Raw genomic sequence first — 23,996 nt, forward strand, 5'->3', positions numbered from 1 at the left:
TTTGTGTTTTTCTGTGTCTTTATTTGTGTGTGTGTGTGTGTGTGTGTGTGTGTGTGTGTGTGTGTGTAGGCCTGGGATGATAGCAGATGATTAAGGAGTGGCTGCTCTGTTGACATGAGATACTAATGAGGATGAAATGAGAAGGTCAGGGCTCGTCTCCAGGAGGGGGGGACACCCTCCTCCCACCACCATCACCACCAGCCCCCCCCCCACCCCCCCCCCACCCCGGCTTCCTCTGTCTTGGACGGACGGCTAATCCTCCTTTTTAATCGGCACAGGAAAGTACGCACATACACATATATAAAACACACACATGTACACACAGAGGCGCCTCTGATCAGGCCTCTGCATCTTCATAATGGAGGTAATTAGCTGCTCAACAAGGCTAGCTCAGCATTATGATTAGCACTTCTTTCTGAGCCCACTCAAAATCTGACCAGGGTGGCCTCTGCTGTCAATCCACACGGAGCTACATTGGAACTGCAGCAAGCATCAAAAAGTTTATTAGCTTAGCCTCATGATATATCAATGTAAATATTACTCACACAGAGAAGCCAAATTCTGACAGGCTGAGGCTGTTCTTTATACCCAAACCCCAGTCAATAGATAGCTTGCATTAATTATTAATATGTAAATATTTATTTTGTATCAATCGAAGTACATTTGGGGTGTTTTACTAACCTAAAAGCAGCAGCTATCAATCAATCAGCGACTCACAAAGCGATGAAAAAAGAAATATAATGAAAGGGAGCGCAGACGATGGCAGGAGTACGGCTGTCCAGCGATGCAGCAAAGTGACCTGTGTGAGTGTAGGGGAGCTCTTATTAAAAAAAAAAAGGTGTAAGGGTCTCTATCAGCATGCTGAACTGTTGACCCTGACACGGGGAAGGAAGTGCTCGGCCAGCTGCTTGCTATTATTCATCTCTCTGGATAGGCCTCAAAAGAAAGGTGATAGCGAAGGGGACGTGGGTGGGAGTGAGGTGGCATGAGAGCGGGAGAAAGAAAATGGGCGGGTCAGATCATAAAAAGAAGTTGGGCTTGTGAAGTGCAGCGAAGGGTTTGATGGAGGCCTCCTGAGCTATGATGCCTGTGCTTTTTAAAGAGCGTTAATCAAAGGTTGATGCGTATCAGGGTGACCTCCTCCACACACACACACAGCAAAGCCCCACCTTAGCCAGGTGTCATTTTTCAAACTCAGTGAGATAAAGATCCTCAGGTTGACACCCAGCTCAAGAGAACTGTTGATATGATTTAAGTCTGATTTATGTGTGTGTGTGTGTGTGTGTGTGTGTGTGTGTGTGTGTGTGTGTGTGTGTGTGTGTGTGTGTGTGTGTGTGTGTGTGTTTGCGTGATCATGTATGCATTTCCATCAACAAAACATGAGGAGGAACCTTTGCCGCCCCTGTGTTTATCTTATATGATTGGACACATTAAACTCTGTTTATTACTACATATACTACTCCCTCCAGAGGGAGCTGTACAAAGTCTGATAAATTTCCTCACTTGTGTGAGCACTGGTTGGGGCTGCAAGTGTGCATGGATCAGAAAATCTAGGAGGTGCATAGTTAGAACAAACTGAAAACTCTGTGGCCCATTTCTCATCTCTTAAGGCTGGCGGCTCAAGGTTATATGATATGCAGAACACATGAAGAACACCAAGTAACATGGGTTTGAACAAAAAAGTTAAGAAGTTGAAAAGGCTTAATAAAAACATTATTTCAATATTGATGGACATAGCTCTTTTACATTCTTGTGTGACGTTAATATATCGATTTAGAAAACCCTTCATTACAACTTCATTACAACCCATTGTTCAACAGCATGTTCGACACTTGATGTCGTCTTTCCCTTTCATTTGTCACCTGTGCGTATAATTATGCTTATGAGTTCTGATAGAACATATAAGAATATATAAGTGGGGATCATATTTTTGTGCACTTTTCAAGTAAAAAAAAGTCCCAAATAAACTACATACCACTTAAAGCTGATTTCTTCTATTCCGAGGGATCACATTTCTTCTCCTGTAACAAAAAATACATAAATAAATGATAATAAGAATAAAATTACACAGCTGTAGAATTCATAGGGAGGGGTTTTGAATGTGTTCAACTGCAATCATTAAGCTTACAAAAAATTGACTCTTTTTTTAAAACTTTGACAAAAAAGTATTTTTTTTTCCCTTTAACCTACTGCAGTTAGCGTGCAAGTAAAATACATCAAACTTCACAAACACGCTACGTACTGAGTTTCGCTTCTATCTAGTGTGATTGCGCCCGCTCGCTGTTTGATCAAGAGCAGGGGGAAGAGAGAAAGTGGTATAGAGAGCGAGAGAGAGAGAGGAAAAATGAGCCTGCCAGTGGTTAATTGAGCATACAGATTCCTAATGTGTCAGGCGGTGGCCTTGCAGATGAGGGATGGCACTTTTTTACGATGCATCTTCCTTTGTTTCCTCTTTAAGGCTAATGAAGTCAGCCTTCCAGTCGCCACCTGGGCCGGACGTTCAGACACTAGAGACAGTTTCACATCCCCATTCACAAAGTCTAGCGGCGAATCGTCATCTCCGACACCCTCTCCACCCCTACCCCCAACCCTCAGCCAGCCGGAAGGTAAATACACGCACATGCAGCAACACATAGAATGAAGGACTCAATTTTGGCATGCTCATACACACTGCTCCAACTATATATTAAAAAAATGCATGCACATACGCACTAGTCAGGCTTATTAGTTGGACTTTTGTGATAAACTCACACTGTAGGCCAGCATTTGCAGCATATTCATTATCAAGGCTGCAGACCTGTTTATTTTTACTGTCTCAAAACAGCAAGCATCCATTATCCAAAGATTTTTTTTTGTCTCTCTTGCTTGTCTTTTCTTTTTTTTCCCTACATGCCTTTAGGTCACCCACTAATGAGCTTAACACTGAGGAAACGTGGAAGCGATTAGATGAGGCTTGGCTGTTTGAACAATGGGGTGATGATATTGTACCTTATGATTACAAGCATTTATATCAACAGAAACAGGGGAGGAGAAACAAGACAGGCGAGAAACTCTGTAGATTTCCATGTGCATGCACGGCTGGGTGACTTTACATGGTGTTTGCAAGCAACTAGTTATTGATGATCTCAGTTGTTGGCAGCCTCCGATTCCCTCCTTATCCTTGATCTGCTTTAGCAAGTTAGGCCTAAACCTCCCTTAGTGCCACTTTTTCTCTTTGCCGTGGCAACCCAGGCCAAGTAGCTCTGGTCACCCAAACATGTTCAAGGTGCTCCATGGCCATATGTTTGCTCACTGGGGAGCGAAGTGGGGAAGAGCTGGACTGTATGACCTTCATCCAGGTTGAGCAATGAATACTCTAGGCTCTGCTCACTTGGGTTCATGCCAGGTGAACACAGTAGTCGAGCATCCCAGACATGCAACTGGATCCCAGCAAGAATTTCACCGTACAAGAGGTGGAAAAACAAAAGGGTGTAACTGTTGGGAACTGTTAGGAGCAGAAGCTCAAAGTGGTGTTTACGGGGTGATGTACATTAAAAAAAGGCTAAATTGTTTTGTCTTTTTAAAGATGTTTGCATATAGTTAGTTCATATATAAAGGGTTGGATTGTTAAGACTTTACCAAATTCAGAGGACATCCTGTCCTGATATGTCACAACACCAATCTTAGCACGGAAACTGCAGACAAACTGGTCATAGTGCAGCATTTGCTTGGCATGGCCTCAGAATTTGGCATTTCAACAATCCTTTTGATTTCCTCTAAGTCCAACTCCAACTTCCATTTTTCAGGTTGTTTCATTATTTGATATCAATTCCCCGTTTAGAAATATTCAGCTCTGGCAATTTCCAGAAACGCTGTGGCAGAAATGCCTCACACAGTAGCAGTAGTTCCCTGTTTTAGTTCTCTTGGGTGACAGGCAAAAGTGTTGTGGTTTTACAAGCACTGCGTCAAGATTCTAAAAATAATCTGTGACTTTTTCTTTCAGTCGCGGCATTTTCACTATTACAATTAAATGGCAGTTTTTAAATGACTGTATCTAGTTCAATTGATTTTAATAACAAATGTCAGAACAATATATATATTTATTTATTATTATATGTGTAACTGAAAAAGTGTTTATCACAGTTTGTCATCCTTCTATATATAACATGTTTATACATTTCATGTATGCTTAAAATCCACAGTAATTAAATGTCATTGTTCCCCAGTGGCCTTCCCTTACATCATTTCTACACATTGCTTCGTTTTAACCTCTTTAACACGTACAACCTCTTGAATTATTCCATCTGCATGGGTGCAAAGTAAGCAACAGATTAAACCTGAGCTGATAACTCAAAATGTCGGCATAGTTGAGTCAACAAGGGACCTTTATGGGAAGGGAAAGGGCTGAAGGAAAATGCCATTACTCTCCAGATAATTTAAACATGTGTTGGCATTTATCTTGGTGGTCCATGTCCGAACACTAATGACAAGCTCTTGTTATTAGTGGACTGAATCAAAGCCAAAGGCATGCCCACCCAAAACTTTAATCCCTTAATGTTCCCCACTCTCTAATTTGGTATTACAAAAAATTATGCTCAATTCATAGGTACAGCATTTCTTCAAAGTAAGTATAAATAGAGTGTAACAAAACACATATTTGACATGGTTTGGTGTTTTTTTTCTTCGTTTTTTTTACATCTCTCTTTCTGTCTTTCCATCATGGTCGTTCACCACCAAACTTTGTTTTCGTGGGAAGATTAAATATTTCTGCTTGAGAAAACCCTTTAAACTATGAAATGACTGCTGTCACTGACACACAGAACCCCCATCTGTACACACACACACACATCACGCTCCCCTGATTTTGGATGGATAGATGGTTGGGAAGGGAGGGGGGGCAGAAATATATAATCTCCTGAAAAGAATGAGGCCCTCTGGGATTTTGTCAAAGTGGCCCCTCTCTGCACCAGGATTGGAAGAGAGCGGGGAGGGAGTGCTGGTGGTGTTCTTGCTTGGGTGGGAGGTGGGGAGTGGGGGGCTAAAACATGGCCACTCCACACTGTAACCTGAGCCAGAAGGGGGCCAATCTGTCAAATAATTAGCTGTTGCCCGGCACAAAGGTTTTATTTGCAGGAATTTCATCGAGGCAGGATTGAATAATATGTCTGTGTATTGTGCGGGGTCATGGGAACATCATCTCTTACTGGTGGGCCATAAAAGACGGCTAAATGATAATGAGAAAAGGCTCTGGTAATTCAATTCCTCAAGCGTTGGTTTCCATCCTTTTTCCTCCCCCACCCCTCCTCTCTTCCTTTCTCGCTGTCTTTCTGTCCTTTTTTTCTCTGCCCGGCTAATTGCGGAACTTCATGTTGATGTTGAAGTGGCTTTATTCAGTGTGCATGAAAACACGCACACAGTGTGCTTTAGCTGCAAAGAAAGAAGATGGTTTTAGATCATTTTTTTATTCACTCCACTCTTATTGATTTTTATGTAGTATAGAGTTCATGAAAGACTAACTAAATATACAGGATTTGCCTCTCCAAGATCTAAAGCTTTGTCATGCAAACAGTGGAAAATAACAGAGGTGGGACCAAGTCATTGTTTTGCAAGTCTCAAGTAAGTCTCAAGTCTTTATCCTCAAGTCTCAAGTCAAGTCTCAAGTAATGTCAGGCAAGTCAGAGTCGAGTCTCAAGTCACTGGTGTAAAAGTCCGAGTCAAGTCACAAGTCTGAAACTTTGAATTTCAAGTCCTTTCGAGTCTTTAAAAAAAAAACAACGAAAAAATAATGTTGCAGTTATGCTAAATGTAAATATTAGACCATGTAATTTTAAATCTGTGTTTTTCTCAACACATGACAAAATAGTGAACTTAGAAAATATACACAAATTGTGAAATTGCACCTCTATACAATGCAGCTCAATTAAACTTAGCTCCAAGAATAATTTTCACCGACATTTCTGAGATAAGCTGCATGTTATTCTTGGATGCGGTTGTAGGACCGGCTTTAAAATCGCATGACAAAAATATCATACACATTTAAAAAAAACTGCATCACCAACGTAGCCTGGACAACATTTGCTAGTTAGATGAAGTCAGCTATCTCATTGTAGCATATTTATATGCATATTTATAATCATACGGTTCTTGGAGTGAGTGCATACACTCATGAAGTTTAGTAACTTCAGGTCACTGCAACAAGCCCAGGTACAGTTTACCGACGGATGGGTACAGGACCTTGAAATGCACCGTGTAGAACGAAAGACCATCGTACGTATCATAAGTTTACCAGTCTCACAAATTGTCGTCATAAATACACATTCATTAACCGTTTATTAATAGGACCTTTGAGCTCAACGGTAATTAATTAGCAGTGGAAATAATTTCTGGTGTAAAAGTCCAATCACAGAAATGTAGCAGTGACAATAATATTGTATGCTGTAATCGTACTGGGCAATTAGTGATACAGAAAACCTGTTTTATCCTGTGAATAAAAGTATATGTTTTTGTCAATGTACCATAATAACAGAAGCGAAACGCAATATTGTGTCAGGACAATTCACTATTTATGCACAATAAATAAAGGAGCATAGCGCGACAATTTCTGTTCAGCGCCAGACTTGCTTGTAACCTATATCACTAATTATGTTATGAAAATGACGTATTAACTACTAAAAATCACTGACCTTTGTGTAAATGCTTGGAGCAGACTAACCTGTGAGCTGGAGTGTTCTGGGACGTTATATTTGGTCTTAGAATGGCTGCAATCCAGACCATCCGTCGCGTCTTTGTTACTTCGGAAACATGGCTGAACAATTTCTCTTCAACGACGTAATCCAATAACAACCGACCTCTTTACCCGTCGGCTTCCCGTGGCTGTCATGCGACCGGCTATTGCAGTTAATGATACAACAGCTTCTTGCCATTTTTGTGTTTCTTTTTATCGCTGTGTAACTGATTTTAATTGAAAGCCTGCGTGCGCTAGTACCGCTTGCCACAAGTTCCCAGAATCCTTTGCGGTTCTACCCGTGAATGACGTCACATTTTCAATCTCTATATAATATGCATGTTAAATTTTATATTTGGGGTAAAATATCAAGTCTTTTCAAGTAAACCGGTTCAAGTCCAATTCAAGTCCCAAGTCATTGGTGTAAAAGTCCAAGTCAAGTCACAAGTCTTAGAACATTTTTTCAAGTCAAGTCTAAAGTCATAAAATTAATGACTCGAGTCTGACTCGAGTCCAAGTCATGTGACTCGAGTCCACACCTCTGGAAAATAATAAATGAATGGGCATGTACATATACAAACATAACAGAAGCTATCAGAGAACAGATTTAAATGCATTTGATATTTTGCTGGTAAAATACAAATAAATAGATAATAAGTTGGATATGCTTCCCACTCCCAAACCCACTGGCTCAGTTGTCTTTTTGTACACTGACCTCTGACATCTGAGAGCAGCCGACCAGGAAGTGGATAGTGTTAAAAGGAATTGATTGGTTTGTGGTCTATAGATGATTGTTTATATCATTCCATACTGGAGGTTTGACCTTTGGCGACCCTTCTGTGGACCAATCCGCTGAGAGCCATGACCTGTATCCATTTGCAACGGCGCTAATTAGCTTTGACGGGTCTGGGTTTGCGTCGGGGTTGTAAAATGAAGCCCTGCAGTGCCCTGATTGAAGAAAGACCCGGCTACTCCACTTTGGGCCCACCATTTCCTCCTGCCAAATGTCAAACACATTAAACTTAATGTACCAGCAAATCTTACTCAATTATTTGTATGTTGTTGAGGTGTGTGTGTGTGTTTGCGCGCCCGTGTGGTGCCGCTAAATGGCGTTCATATGTCAGTGTATGTTCAGCTGTCTGAACACACTCAAGCATGCTGGTGTTTACATGTAAGCGGGGAGCGACAGAGTAGGAGACAGAGAGTTTGCTGTTTCACTGGCACGTCCATGTGGGATGAGGTTACACATCCTGCGACGCACTGCAGAGTGATGAGGAAACTTGCTTTTAAGTAAAATAATTGGTTTATTGCATCCTGTGATCTGGCTAATTGTAATGAAAGCAAGCTTACAATTTTCCAATTATAATTCTATGTCGATTCTGTTCCTCTCTAATAAAGAGGAGCACTGATGCAAAACAAAATGCCAGGACTCCATTTCCTGCTTGTGCCTTAGAGCTATTCAGAGATGAGGGATGTACACACCCTCCAAATATCAGCCCCAGTACCCCACATAAAGCATCCGACTGACGAATGAGAGCAATACTAGCGTGAGGAAAGTGTTTCCGTGTACAGCACACTTTCACAAATCAAATACAGACATTTTTTGGGAGAAAAAAAAGAAAAGAAATCATTTAAATTTCAGTATAAAATAATACATTATACATTAACAAAGTATGTAGCACAAAATGATTGGATCATGTGACAATGTGCTACTTTTTTTGTTACTCATCACCTAACTGAGACGAGTCACTCTTTGTGCCTCTGACAAATCATCGGATAAAAATCTCCTCCCCTCACAGTCGTCGCCCCTCTCTCCCTGCTCCTCCTCCACACGGACAAGCGCACTTGTGCCTCTCGGTATCAGTCACTCATATGTCTCTCCACCCGGCCTGTCAGTCTCCTACTAAATTCCCTGGATCACAGTACATCTGACAGTATTTCATCTCGGATTTGAGGATAAGTGAGAGGATTTCAGTTCAAGCTGGGAGCTTAGCATGAAAATTCCGCTCAGTGTGAAAAGCTAGGCGTTTACACGATGTGGGAGCCCTCCAGTACCCCCCTGTTTTTTCCTCCTATACTATACCCTCTCTCTCTCTTTCCCTTGCTCTCTGTTGTTGATTTAGCTGTGAGTGGCTGCCTGACACAACACTGGGTAACTCCTCAAGGAGCTAAATACAGCTAACCCTGTTGCATAGTTATTCTATCCCTGGACTCCGAGGGGAAAAGAAAAAGGATGTATTTTAATTAAGCAAAACCCAGGGGCTTCAGTATTACTCTGGCCACACTGGGGGAAGACAGTGAGATGAAAAAAAGAAAGAATAATGTGTCAGGAAATAAACTGCAAGGTTTAAAGGTGCAGAAATCCAGGGGGTGGGTGGCAGGAGAAATTCTTACATTATCAGCTTTGATTTGACACGTTTTGAGTCTAAAACACTCGTTTTAGAAAATGGTTTATAAAAAAATATAAACCTGCAATTTTTGTGAGACAGTATATCTTCTCTTTCTTTTCCACACGTGAAAATTCCGGTGCCGTTTTTTGCACCAGATTAGCATTTGCGCTCTGAATTTTGTGAACTGTTCAAAACTCAAATATGAAGCGATTCAGCTAATTTCCTGCAAGAAAAAATCGACCAGACGACACGCGATTTAAAACACATTTTCAAAGATGATGTTGCCCGTCGTCTTGCGTATAATCTCATTTAAATATAATTACAGTAATTACACTAATGCCTTCAAATTTCTGTGAAACGATCTCGTTAGCATGGGAGGGCTGCTCATGAGCTGACTTGAGTGTTGTACTCCTGCGTGTGTGTGGGTGCCAGATTTTGCTGCAGCATACATGTCTAACAGACTCTAATAACAGATGAAAGGAGAGCGTGGACCCCCTCCACCTCAACACGCACAAACACACATATTCTGCAGCCTAGGTTAACCCTGGAAATAAAGAAATAAAGGCAATACATGGAGAACCTGAGGAGAATCTTGAATGTCAGTTGCTGGTAGGAAAGATGGATTGCCTGAATTCTCCACCAATCACCAAACAACACATTGGCTGCAGCATTGATTGATGAAGTATTTAAGTCGTCAATCTCACATCACCTGCTTTTCTTTTCTCTCGTTCAGCCAAACGGCTTCAGAAAAGCTATGCTGTGTCTGCATGAACCCTGCGTCAAGGGTTTCTTTGAATTTCAAAAAAAAAAACCAACAAAAAAAACAACCCAAAAAAGGACTGGTGGTGAGGCCAAAATTTGGACAAACTTAATAGTTCGCAAAGAGACTGGGCTGACTGTAACATTTGTTGCAACCTACGCACTCACACAGTCACAATATGGAGAGAGTACCACTCCCAGTATTGAAGCAGTCCTTTTCTACACTGCAGATCATGCAAGCTCCACTGCTCTCACAGTGCCGTGGAAGAGGCTGCAGTGTATATAACTCAGTCCAATATTATTGATGACAAATCATGATTAACAATAACAATATTGATAAAAATGGTACATTAGCTCTCACCTCTGACCTTATTTGCGGACCTCTTTGTACTATATGATGTATTGAATTTCAAAATCATGCTTGAGTACACTTTGCTTTTAAAAAAGGAGGTGTCACGATAATGTGTTGACAGTACATTGGAGAGCATATACAGAACCACTGTTTTCTTGGAGTTACCCTGAAGACGCCATTGATCTGCCAGTTAACCTATTCTCCTGCAGTAGTTCAGCAGCAAAACCTAGGAGGAAAGCATCCCCCCCCCCCTTGCCACCACCTCCACCACCACCACTCCACCTGGGCCATTGTTTCCCTTCCCTAATATGATACCCCCTGAAGGTTCTCCACAGACCTCATTTCTAATCAATGCATGTGGTTGGTGGGATCATCCTGTCTCTGCAAATTAATGACTTCACTTTTTTCTGTGGTTTCATTCCATCGATTTGTTTTATTAGCCCATTGATCTCCAAGCACCTCCTCCCCACCTAACCCAGCCCCAACCCTCTGCTTCTTCTTTACTTATCAATATGAGAGCTGATTGCATCACTTCTGGAAAAAAAAAGTGCTTCCTTCATCATGATGATGACGGAAACAAATATGTAGATTTGTGTGAGGTTTTTTTTTTGGTGATTGTACTTACTCTCTGTAAGTGCTTAATTGATTGACTTGTCCATAAAAGGTTCAATATATGTTATTTTCTCTCATGTTTTCTGTGAACATATGAGTCTCCAGGTTAAACTAATCTAGTTTCATTAGTTTAATACAACTGTCATGGTCTAAATCACTCAGACATTCATCTGGTCAGGGCTCGCTGGTCTTATTAACAGCCATATCTAACGCTCTCCTCTATAATTCCCTTTGAGATCTGAACAAAAGGATAGGAAGTGCTTTACTCTGACAAGTCAGACTTCACTTCACAGGAGGAATTACAGCTTTTCATTTTCTGTCACTGGAGCGTTTTAGTGAGGTGCCCCACTACCATAACGATGTTCTTTCTCTCTTGTTTTATGACTTGAGCCACGCACAAAGAGTTGATTCACAGTAATCACTTATGAAAACACAAATGCCCGTGTGTGTATGTAAGCGACAACCGCAAAAGTACACACACTATATATTCAAATACTGAGAGAAATATAGTCAGCGCCATTTGTGCCAGACACAAAAAATTACACCCTCAAGTCGAACAAAAACACACAAATTCCCAGAAGGGAAACAAAATTCAAATGTGTGGTCAGTCGAGTTAGCCCCGGTGTCCATTATTGCTTCTGTCGGAATCCATTAGGATAAACACAGTTTACATTCTCTGGACAACCGCAGTAGCATGTTGTCCTCTCACATGTGGCAGCCATATTACTTCTGTCCTTCCCAAGCCATCAGATAGTGGCACATGCCATCTAGGAAACAAAACCTCAAGTAATGCTAAAGGCTGTAAAATTTTGGACTCCATTAATCATCTCTTTTCCTCTCTCACTTGAAAAAAAAAACAAAAAAAAAACCCAGAAAAACTCACCGTATTTTATTTTGGCTCTGAAAATAAATCAATATCTAGAGAATGTCCGTGTTCAAAGATGAGAGAGCGACTATCAAGCACCCAGCTCTCTCGACCAAAGTGCATGTTTATCCAGCTTGTGGGAATTCCTGTTCCTCAGGATGGATCTGGAGTAGTCATGATTGGCGATGTTCCCGTCCCACCCTGGCTGGCCCTTTCATGAAAACCGTATCCAACACAGAAGACTGCTCACTTTTCCTCAGCTCACAGATATTACACTTTTAAACTGGCAGCAGGAGATATTGCTACTGAGTTTACACTACAAAAGAAAATGGATATGATCCCTGACAAACACATTCACATCTGGACATGCGGTTATTCAGAGTGAACATATGTGACACATCAAACTGTCGTAGCTTTGCATGCAAGTGAACCAGCAAGACTTAGAGTCAGCAAAAGTCTCTGCTGCTTTTGCCTTTTACTTTCTTCTACAGATCTATAATTCCACATCCTCAAGTAATTCTTTACCTTCACCCCTTCAAAAATCCTCTTTCAGTAAAGCTCATCAAAATTGCACTCTCTTTCCACACTACAGCAAGTCTACACTGTGACCTTCACAAAGCAATAACTGCCAGCATGATAGATACACTGTATACACAAAGCATTTACATATGTTTGTCTGAACACGCCTTTATAATGTTTATGTTATCTTTATAATAATTTTACCTCTACGCTAGGCCTGCGATTTGAGTCATAAAGAATCATCTAAGCAAACAGATAGGTAAGTTTAGATAGGGTTAGCTGCTACTACATCCCTGCATCTCCTGTCTTTACGTCTTTACATAAATCCTTTCAGGGCTTCTGGCAGCAGTTTCCTGCTCTTTCATCTGGCTCCCTTGTGGTAGGACTATTAGCCCGGCCTGTTTACCTGCAAGTGTTTGGAAGGCAGCTGGCTTTGGACACTCAGTGCCTGCATAGGGCCAGGGGCTGCTGGGACCTGGGAACGCTGGCACCAAATACCGATGGGTAATTAGACCTTCATTCGAGAGCGAATGTGGCAAGCATTAGACACAAGGCTCTTTCCGGTTCAATTCATATCTCCATCCTGCCTTCCTTTCCCTTCTAACAACCATGCACCATCCTCTTTTTTTTTTCTTTTTCCGGTCTTACACAATCCATAATGGCAGGCCAGTATTTTAATGTATGTTAGAGCAGGAAAAAAAGATCAGCAAGAGGTCAGCAAGTGATCAGTATCAGGTAAGTATATAATTTTTATATAAATCTCTAAGACAATCATTTTGAAAAGAAAGGGACATGTGGGGCAGTGGGGAAATTAAAAGCAATAGTCTAACGTCACTTGAATTTTGAGTTTTAATTGCTTAAACACTACAAAATTTGAATTACACGGAGAATCTATCGTGAAAAATCTTAAGTGTCTGTGCGCTTCTTAGGTCCTTTCTGGGAATGAGATCTTTATGCTTAAAAATGAAACCAGGGCAGACATGTGCAATAATAAAAGCAGAAGTGTAGCTGAAGTACCAACCTTCTCAAAAAAAAACATTCTCAATAAAAGAATAAATAAGTAAATAAGCACAAAACCAGTCAACAAATTTTAAAAAAGGGTAGATACATACATACAGTACATCATACAATTTCTTTCATTTCAAGAACACTTTTAATTCACGCTGTCAGCTTAATCCATTTTTATGTGGGTCTTTTTTGTGGCATTTAGCAGTTTCCTTCACTTGTGAGAAACATGACAGTGGTTGTTTCTCATGTGAGAGGAAAACTATTGAGAGGCCCCTTCTAGTTTTGCGGTGAAAGGTGACATAACCCATAATTCCACTAAAACCACAATGTTCTTTTATCAGATGTTCCTCTCTGATACTGTGAGGGTGGTTCACATGATGCTAACCAAAGGACTGAACTTCAGAAAATGCACAAAGGTACTTATGTTCAAGTCATTATGTGGGGCATTAGAAAATAGGCAACGTAGCAGGTAAAGTATAATATAGATGAAATCATAAAATTTTAAGCAAGTTATTCAAGAAGCTTGTTCGCTCTACTTCTCAATCTTTAAGTGGTTGGCCAGTGTAACTAATACAGTTTGTGAGTGTGAATTATTAACTTACTGTGTAAAGGCAGCAGTTAATTTGTTATATTAGATTTATCTGGGTTTTTTTTGCAAATGGTTTAACAGAATAAAAGATAATGCTGAAGTTCAAAAGCACACACTGGTGCCTGCTAACAATGGCTAGCTACTGACACAGCTAGCAGTCAAAGGTAACTTGTTTAGCTCCCTCTAAACAAAAATATTTTATATTACACTATTTTTTTACAAAAGGAGTGAATGTAAGTGTGTTAGTGTCATTTTTAAATCATTGTGTTATCTGTTATCTTACAGTAAAACTGATTTAATCTATTTAGTCTCATAAATGCTAACATTGTGCTAGCACTTTTATACTGAATATCCATTTACGTATACACGAAAGGACAGCCTCCCTCAATGGCATCCATTATCAAAAGATAACTACAAAAAATATGAGAAGCCTTGTTATAACAGGGCAGTAGCTTACATCAGTGTAAAAGAAGCAGCTGGTTATCAGACAAGGTAGAGACAAGCAGGGGCTTGACCCAAGATGCAACATCCCAGACAAAACATGCTGTGCAGGCTCCTCACAAGGTTAAGCTACTTTATACCGTGAAACTACAAATTTAAAGTGTTATCATCTACTTTTATTTAAACCCCCCCCCCCAAAAAGATTACCTAGGCTACGTTTGTGCTTACATCTGACTTAAGCGGTGTCACTGGATATATTGCTGTGTCACTACAATTGCATTATAATGCTGCTGCTTCTGCTGTTGGCACCTTGTTGCAATAGAATCACACTTTGAATTAGGTTGTGTGTCATCACTGACAGCAGCTCATTGGAAAAGAAGGATGGAAATGCCCTGCATTTACTCACCCTTATAAATGCTGCTGCCCACACGCATCAATAAAACCTTATTCAGTATTTTTTTTTCCTGTTTCACCAGAAATAATATTATTGCAAATTTTATTGAAACTTTGTAATATAGTTTTGAGACCCCCACCCCTAATTACAACAAAACAAGCTCCATTCACTTATATCTCATGGGCGCCCCCTAGAAAACTGGAAGTTATAGAACTTGGAGTTAAATATCTCTGGTGTCACAAAGCCTGCGACTTGTAATTTATCGGGTGGTGACATCTCCAAACCAAGGAAACAATAATATAAAATAAAATGAGACATAAAATTAAAGTTGAATTTAAAAAAGATGAATTGAAATATTATAATAACACATATCCAATAAAATAAAATCTTTTTTTTTTTATATTTAATTCATTTAATTAATACTGTTGCAGCTCCACACAGTGTGACACATACACATGTATATATCAGCTATTTAAATTCTGCTGATTAGAAACTGATTCCCCGAGTCCTTGTGTTACAGGTAAAGGGCTGTGAATAGCTGACAGGCTACTCTCTGCTCTACATGAATTGAATCTGAAGGCTGGGGAGGATGCAGCTTTTAGCGGTCAGGGAAAAACACTGGGTCCAAATTAGCATAAACAGGAGCACAAAAGAAACAGGGGATAAGAGCGAAACAGAAAACAGTGTTGTCAATAGGACCCCCCAGTGAGGAATTTCAATTTCATATATCTAATTATCCCTGTCAGATAGAAAGAAGTGACAAAAAGCTGTCTTTGTTCTCTGTCTTTATCTCCCGCATCTCTCTCAATTAATTTCAGCATACGAATATGACTAATTGTCTCTCTGCAGCTCTGAAGCCACATAAATAATAATTTCGACCCATGTTTGAGGGAGGGGTGGGATGTTCGTGCTTCGGTTTATGATATTTGGACACAATGGTTTGTGCATAATTCAGGTGATCACGTTAGCAGGCCGATCCAACCTCTCTGTAGACATCACCCTCTGCCCCACAGTCTTGTAGTCCGCATAATACCTCTATACTTTCCCTCTTTTGTAAACAAAAGCGTTATGTCTCTCATTTCTGTCACTGGGCTTGTTTCTTTGTTTAGAGTGGTGATATTAGCATCATAATCAGACAGAAAGAAAGAGGCGGCAGTGATGGTTGATTTATGCATGGTTTATGAGGAGAGACCAGCTAAACCAGTCAGCATCTGCTATGAATTTTCCAACATGTTTAGGTTTAGACATTCATGTTATAACTGAGTGATTTCAACATATAGTACTTTAGTAACTGATCTCTTTTCATTGGTTTATTTTCAAACTTGGGTGCTTTCAGTAATAGGCCTTTTTTTTACTGTTTATATTGTAATTACAAGAAGCACTCAAACTGCTCTTACAACTTTTTCACTTCATCCAAATTTCTATACCCTTAAAGTATTGCACTTTGGTTTGTGACTCTGACGACTGTATAATTAATTGATATCCTATTCACTCTAAGAGACCATTTCCCTCGTATCAAGCAAACAAAAAAAATATATCAAGTGAGGACGAAGGACGAAAATATGCGCTCGTGAAAAGATGTTTTATCAGTTACTGACACTGACATAAAAAGCTCTTGAAGGATGGCGCTGAAGTGATGACATTTGTTTATTCACTCAAATGTGCCTAAAAAACAATCAGCACAACCTAAACACAATGAGCCAAACATCTGAAACCCGTCTAAACAAAGCGGCAGTCGAGCCTGTGCACTCCAACCATAAAACATACTCAGTCATTCACTCAAAGTGAGAGAGGGAGGGCAGCGAGGAGGGGGAGCGGGGGGGATGGTATTGTTACATTTCATTAGACACATTCCTTCTCTGTGGACTCTTGACCAGTTGCCATGGCAGTTCAGCTGACCACATTTCATATCAACTTCTCTTTCTCTCGGTCTCTAAGTCTTTCTTCCTTTGTTCTTTGTTTTATTTCGGTTTTAAACCAAGTGATTTTAATGACACTGCTCTCTTCAATACAACAGTATATTCAAGACATTATAAGAGATAGATTTGGCACTCAAGACTCCATTGCAACAGCAAAGATAATGGTAGAAATATAACTTCCATGAAATCGAAAAAGCTTTTAAAACTTTGTTTTTGAGGCATAACGGGTTGTAACTAGCATCTAGAAAAACTTCAATTCAATAAATATTAAAATGCCAATAAGGTTTGACTCGTTAAGTCGTTAAGGGCCAGTCACACAGGCCTAGAGTCCAGTCAGCAAATGTGGCAAACACTGTTTGTGGGGGGAAAATATGTCTTCCCCAACCAGGTGTGGGTGGCTGCTGGAGGTTGTTGGCAGTCGCTATGAAATCAATTGCTAAAGCCCCATTCAGGTGACCTGTAGTTACCAGATGGGTTACTGGTCTTGAAGGAAAAGAGTTTTACAACTAGTTGATGAGTGGTTGCTGGAGGTGGCTGGCAGTTGCCAGTGTGAATTGAAATTGGTTGCAAAGAGATAAATGGTGCAGCATTAAAACCTCCTTGGGATTGTTTTGGTCACTAGCAGGTTGCTGTGGTTGCCACCAGTTTGCATGGAGGAGGCCAACTTGTCTGCAAACACTAATAAACGATTTGCCAAGGGGTAGTGAAAAGTGCTAGGCAGAGAGGAAATGGAGAATATTTGCTTTAAAAATAAATGTTGCACCTTACCGTTGCGATAAAATATTGCATCAATAAGGCACAACTTTTACTTTGAAAGTGAATGTTCTCCACTTCCACTTGGCATTACCGTTCTTCAAATTTCTGTACAGCTTGGAGAGTAGATGGTTAAGGTTTAGAGGAAATTCACTGTCTTACATGCAAATTGCGAATGATCATGCCAATCTGCAACCAAATAAATCATAGATTTTTGGAGGTTTTTTGGGGTAGCTACGCTCTTTGTGACCAATTTCACCTTGTAAGAGCTAGCAAAGTCCAGTAAAGGCTAGCAAAGTCCAGACACCATTTGCCAACCAGTCAGTGAACTGAGCTTGCCAGGAGGTTGCTTGTCGGTTTCTACTCTAGGGACTAAGCCATTTTGATTCAAGATGAACGCCTGCAATATTTGTGGTTCTGCTTAAATGCAAATAAGATTCGCAGATCTGTGGGAATATTTATATCTCCAGTATTCAGCAAACAGCCAAAATGATATATTATGACATTCTGCTTACAGGTAGGTGAAAACCTTTAGTTACCTATAGTTAAGCGTCATCGGCAGAGAGATGACACTCTCGGTTATTCGGCAGCTACTTTCAAAGAATCAACCAAAAATGAACAGCAGAACCAGTAAACTGCTATGACAATGGTGCTACACTGATTCAGCAGTTTCAAATCTGCTGTAGCTTCATCTGCTTGAGAGCACCCCAAAGATGTAGGCAAGTGTACTTACCAATTTGTTGAGCTTACTGTATCCATAATGTGATTAGCAAGGCAATTGTTCAAGAGCGTTTATAGGATAAGTCACATGTTGATCGTGTCTGCACACTTTTCCACATGCCACACACCTGTGGGGTAAAGCAAAATGGAAACTTTATTTTGGAGCATAATATTCACAATTTAATAATAAGAAAGTAATAGTAAAGACAGCTTTATGTTACATTACAGTGAAAAATAATACTGAAAATGAAACAAGTGGTTTGAAAAAATATCTTGTAGGTAGCACTTTTCTATTAAACTTTGCTTTAACACAACATCCAGGCAGGCAGCTTTCTTTCTCAACATTTGCATATTTTGGTGAGTCAACATCCTGAATCAAAAAAAGTGCCACCAATAAAAGCGTAACACTATGCAAAAATCCTTCAGGACGAAGGTCATTATTGACACCTGATGTAGCTAAACCCGAAAATGGAACTGAGTCGCATTCATATTAACAAAATGCAACCTGTCGTTCAAATCCAGGGGCACAGTTAGTCCAACTTTCCAAGCACCCATTAATTAGCATTTTTCCATCAACAGTCAAGTGTTTGCTAAAAAAAAAAGGGGGAAAAAGGACGATAACAGAGGGAGACGAAATTAATTTGCATTCAGTGTATAAATAGTTCCAGGACAAGGGCTGTTAAGTTTGAAATTAACATGTAAACAGTTGGAAAGTCTGCCCTGCTACTCCTTATCCCCTTCTCCTTAACCCCCACCTCTGGTTCCCTTTTAGCGCCTTGATAAATATACATAAAGCCCCACACAAAGACCGCCTTGTTCCTTCAAATGGGCTACTTTTTAATGGAGACATATATTTCCAGGATTATATCAGCATTCAGTTGCAAATTTTTAGTTTTTAATACTCCAGTTGGGACAGTCTATGAATAAGAGTATCATTTGAATGCAAGGGAACACCTGGTGCTGAGGGGCTGGGCTTGGAGGGGGCTTTGAGCTGACCTGGTGACAGTGCCAAAGCTTCACTTGTTCCCAGAGTTTGCATTCAGATTCTCCCAGACTCGGTCATCGCTATGATACTGTAGAGTGCACATTTAAAGTTATTCTCCTGTCTTATAAATGCCAAAGACATGGCGCGATGACGGCTGCTACATTTGAAGTTGGAGGCGTGAACAGTGTGAGCTCAAAAAGTTGGAAACTCTTAAAGTGGAATTATCCAATATTGCCACGCAGCAGCTGAGAATTTCTTTTATTTCTGAAGTAGTGTTTTCAGTGCCGCGATCTGTCGTACAACTATATATTAACTACATTTTTGCTTATGAACCTTTGAAAATCATCATTATTATTTTACTTTTGCAAACACCTGCTGCTTCTGGTTTATGCCGATTGGTTAAAACACAAACAAGAACTCTGAATTCAAAACTGTTACGAGAAAACAAAGGGGAAATTTAAAAAAAACTTTCAGCTGTGCTTTTTTTGTTGTACATTACTTGGCTGCATGAGAACAGAAAGAGGTGAGGGGGAAGGTGGTGGTGGTGGTGGTGGGGGGGGGGACTGTTTGGAGGAGGAGAGAGGCAGGGGTACAGGGTCTATTCGTATGCACCCCACATCCACTCAACACACAATCAGGCCTGTATTGCGTTTTGCAAATTTATACCCAGGATGTTGGTTTAGAGTGTTTCCCTGAAAAAAAGAAAAGGAGAAGGATTTTTTTTTTCAAGTAAGTGTCTGCTTTCATGAGCAAGAGTGATTGAGGCACACAAACAAACCTTTGTTTCCTAGCTCACAGATGCAAGGCCCGAGCTCTGATTTACACCCTACCCCAAGACACATTTCTACTTATTTTTAATACGTTGTGACTAAGACTTTATGAAAAATAGGCTTATTGAACACTCAACGTCATTTGTGGTCACCCCTCAAAAAATAAATAAATAAATAAATAAAATGGTAATGCATGAGGAAATCACACTGTTAGCAATATCCACTCCACGCTGTGTATCCACTAGCCATTCAAACCAGCCTGTCTTCTCCCTCAAAATATTTGCACAGCCTCATGTTTGCAGTGACGGGAGAGCTGTACTCATGAGAAGACAATCCATAGCGAGACGCAGGCAGTCAAAGTCAAAGGCACGGAAAGCTGAAGCGAAGGGGTACCGAAGTGTTGAAAAGTTTGACACTGATTCGATGTGAATATTCATGTTTGGGTTTTACTAAAGCAAATGTAATAAGGCCGTGCAAACACTTATATCACATGTCATCGTAAAATATCAGTTTGGCTGTATTTCTTCTACTTTCACCAAATGTTGTTTACAAAAAGAAATTGTATATTTGTGCAATACTTGCAATGTATTCTGCATCAGAGGAGTGGCGATGTCTTGACTAAATGTTTGCCACATCAAATCAATGGGTTATATTTGAGCTGAGAACACGGTCAAGTCGGTGAGGCTGCTGACAGCATGTTTACGTCAGTCCCAATTAATAATTAGTTTAATGATTTGAGCCCTTGACATGTGGCCCTCGACAAATGTGGGCAGGAAAATGCACACTCTGTGCCGTTTGCATAAATCTACCGTTTCAGCTCGAGCTGAGGGGGAAACAGAAGGACAGGAGAGAGTGAGAGAAAGCGAGAGAGCGCGCGAGAGAGAGGTGAGGGAATTATAGGACTCAGATGTGTGTGATTGGCGGTTCCCTTGGCTCCCAGGGTTAGAGAGTTCAGAGAAAAGCCGATTATTGCTCTCCCTCAGGTCAAGCCTTCATAAATAAACACGGGGAGAGCCCGAGGCACCGTGTTTTAGTATGATTAGCATATCATACAGGCTATCGACATGGTACTTATCATATTACAGCGCAGCCGTCCTCTGAGCACACGGAGGTTACATGTACGGGGCTGCTGAGCATACATCTCTGTTCATTAGAAGGCTCCTCGGGGAGAGAATAAATCATATCAGCACGTGGTTATACCAGCCCAGGCGTTTGACTCCGCCATACAGCGGATGTTAACCAGAGCCTTTAATAAGCTGGAGAAGAGCTGACAGTTAGCTTCAGACTGATGAACAGCGGAGGAGACGAGGGGCAACGATAGGGAGGATTGATAGTAGGAGGGAAGTACACTGAGAGGCAGAACTGTGGTACATGAAACTAATCTCTGGACCACTTTTCTGACACCTTACACTTGTGCTGGCCTCCTGAGTGTTTGGACCTGACTTCATCCTGGACACTTTTGAATCTGCATGCCAGCTGCATGTTAACTGGGTCCATTATGTCCTCAGCATTACAATTAATCTTACAATGAACCTTAAAGTTCTGCATGATTACCAATTACATGTTGGGACTAAGATACCAGAGGCCTTATTTCATTACAAAAAATATAAGTGAAATGAAACAAAAGGTACCATTTATATATATTTAAAAAGACAGAATTAGCATTAGTGTTTTTATCAAAGACGAGCAAATGACTAAACAAACTACTGAAGCTTCATCTGGATTCATCACTTGGCATCTGAAAAAGAGTACTCTCACCTGCCCAGTAGAGGTGGGTGGATTGATCCAGATATTGATAGTACCGATACAAATGCTAATACTATCAAAATACTATCACAATAGGATCGATACTTTGATACTATCTTCTAAGTTCAGTGTGTAGCCCAGTGAATTGTGCTTAAAGGTGTTTTGTTGTGTTAATTTGCTCGTGGTAAAGTTGTCATTTAAGCTAGTTTCTGTAAAGCTCAGTGAACAGCAGACACACAGCGTGCACAGTTCTATCCTAACAATCAGAAATTGTGGCTGGATTTACTGAGGAGAGTCAGCCTGTCATGATAGTGCAAACCATGAATGCTGCATGTATCAACAAGTACCAGTTCTAACAAAGTTAAAATAAAAATGCCTACTGGTTTTTAAAAAAAAAGTAAAGCTGCTTTTTAAAGTAAGAAAAAAGTTTTAGTTACCAAATCTAACATAAGAAATGTCCAACCTGACTCAAGTCTAGGCTTTTTAGTAAGACTGGCAGACTTGAACTCAATGACTGTGGTCACTGGCTACTTGGAATTGTGATCCAGTGTAATAAAATATGAAAAGGGTGACAGATTTTGGTGCAGTGAACAGAAAAAATAATGTTTCTATGGATGATAAAATTAGCCCAGAAGGAATTATGACTGTGTCTTAAAACTGCACGGGATGGAAGTCACCCCAATTCTCAGACACGCTGCTCAGATTTCAATTTACGGCAAGCCTTTTCTCCTTAGCTACACAAGCTCAGCTCACAGACCAGGGGCCACAATTAGCAGCTAGCCATTCTGACCAGGGAGAAAGAGTTAATGACATCCGCACCTAAGCCCTCCTAAGCCTAGGGAGCCGGGGCACCGAGGAGCCTCAGTGCTCTCCTCCTTCCAGTCAAGCGTGGCCTCTTTAGGTGGTCCGCACACACACTGGAGGGGATGATATATTCTAACTGGTATTAAAATATCCTCCAGGAGGCCGGGCTGCCGGGGATGGCCAGCTGGGTGGATATACAGTAAGAGGCTACAATGCAAAAACGGGGATATTGGATGGGTGTTTTTCTTGTTTGGGCTTCATGGTGGTGGCACAAAGCTGGGATCAGTCAGGATGCCATGTCGCCTGGATAATCACACCCACCACTGGCATGGATCTTATGCCAGAGAGAGGAACAGCAAACATCAGAAGCATATATTTAGTTTTGAGACCTAACATTAAAAAATAGGAAAAAGTCTAAACAATATCAAGTTTAAGGTTTTTATTTGACCTCATCGGACTGTTTGCAAATTTCCTTGCATTGTTGTCTGCATACAGCACCACGCAATAATAACACTTTATTAAACGATCCCACCACGTTTCCATTTACTCCATCACGTCCGTGCCTGTGTGTGCATTTCTCTGTGTGTTCTTAAGTGATGCCATCCCCTCGTGCCCACCCCTCAAATCCCCACACCCCACCCACCCATGCAAATTAGAACTTCACACACGGTGCGGCAAGCTGCTGGGTGCTCTGTGATTTCACACGACCAATTAAGGCCCTCTTGGCAGTTGTGTGAACAGTTTCATTAGAGGAGATAATATTGCAAAGTGAAATGATAAGCAATCATTATGATTAATGCCCAGACATTACATTGCTCGTTAATGAGGTGTAAATGATCTCATTATTTTTTGAAAGAGTACAGATTAGATTAAAGTGGAGTGGACAGCGCTCCTCGGTGTTCAGATAAGTTAGTGTTAATTAGGCCCAATCTCCAGGAGCAAATGAGCCGCAACCCTTTGGTAAACAATTAGGCTTCCATAGCCCTGGGCTAGATGGACAGGGATAGGCGACTGAATGGATAGATCACTGGAGAGATGGATGTTGATGGAGTGTTGAAATCTGAATCAGATTCATTGTTAGCTTTCCACACAAAATCAGACAAATTGTGTGCCTTAGTGTACCGAACAACAGAGTGGGGCAGATATTTCAGGGTAATAAATGTTCATTTCCATCTGAAGTAACACATATATACATAATACACGTTAAGATTGCGGTTTAGATTATTTTTCTCCCCTCCCTTCATATGTGTAATTGTGGAAAATTTAGCGTTTGGGTCTTATTATTAAACAGTTAGATTGCTGAACAGTGAGCAGCTGCTATGGGTGAAATTAACAATAGATTTCAAACAGTCTAAACTATTGTATAGACTGTAATAGCTTTCTAAGTCATACAGAAGTAAAGTATTAGCAGTTGGAGTTAAACTTTTTCTTCCTGCTTTTAGTTCAAATCCAGCTATTTGGTTACTATAATAATACTAATACTAATAATAAAAAGGCAGACCGCAGTTATTATAAATGTAGAACTGTCGATAATCCGAGCAAATACTTGTCTACTGTATCTTACATCTACTTTTTGACTCCTGTACCTCGATTGTGTCCTAAAGCAGGCAGCATGATTTCAAATGACAGTGAGATTTCATTGAAATATTAAGCACCAAAACCTTCAG

At 40.5% G+C, this 23,996-nt stretch overlaps 1 long non-coding RNA gene across 2 annotated transcripts in view; it reads right to left on the reverse strand.

Annotated features, from left to right (window-relative positions):
* The window catches only part of LOC113031571 (uncharacterized), a 62,235-nt gene that overhangs the window by 14,138 nt on the left and 24,101 nt on the right, over positions 1–23,996 (reverse strand). For both annotated transcript variants that reach the window (XR_003273749.2, XR_013912066.1), the window contains 2 exons: positions 18,038–18,152; positions 1,976–2,021 (listed from right to left, as the gene is read on the reverse strand). This is a non-coding gene — a long non-coding RNA (uncharacterized LOC113031571). The remainder of the gene's footprint in view (positions 1–1,975; positions 2,022–18,037; positions 18,153–23,996) is intronic.

This window comes from Astatotilapia calliptera, chromosome 11 (assembly GCF_964374335.1).
Source record: "Astatotilapia calliptera chromosome 11, fAstCal68.1, whole genome shotgun sequence".
Classification (NCBI taxonomy): Eukaryota; Metazoa; Chordata; class Actinopteri; order Cichliformes; family Cichlidae; genus Astatotilapia; species Astatotilapia calliptera.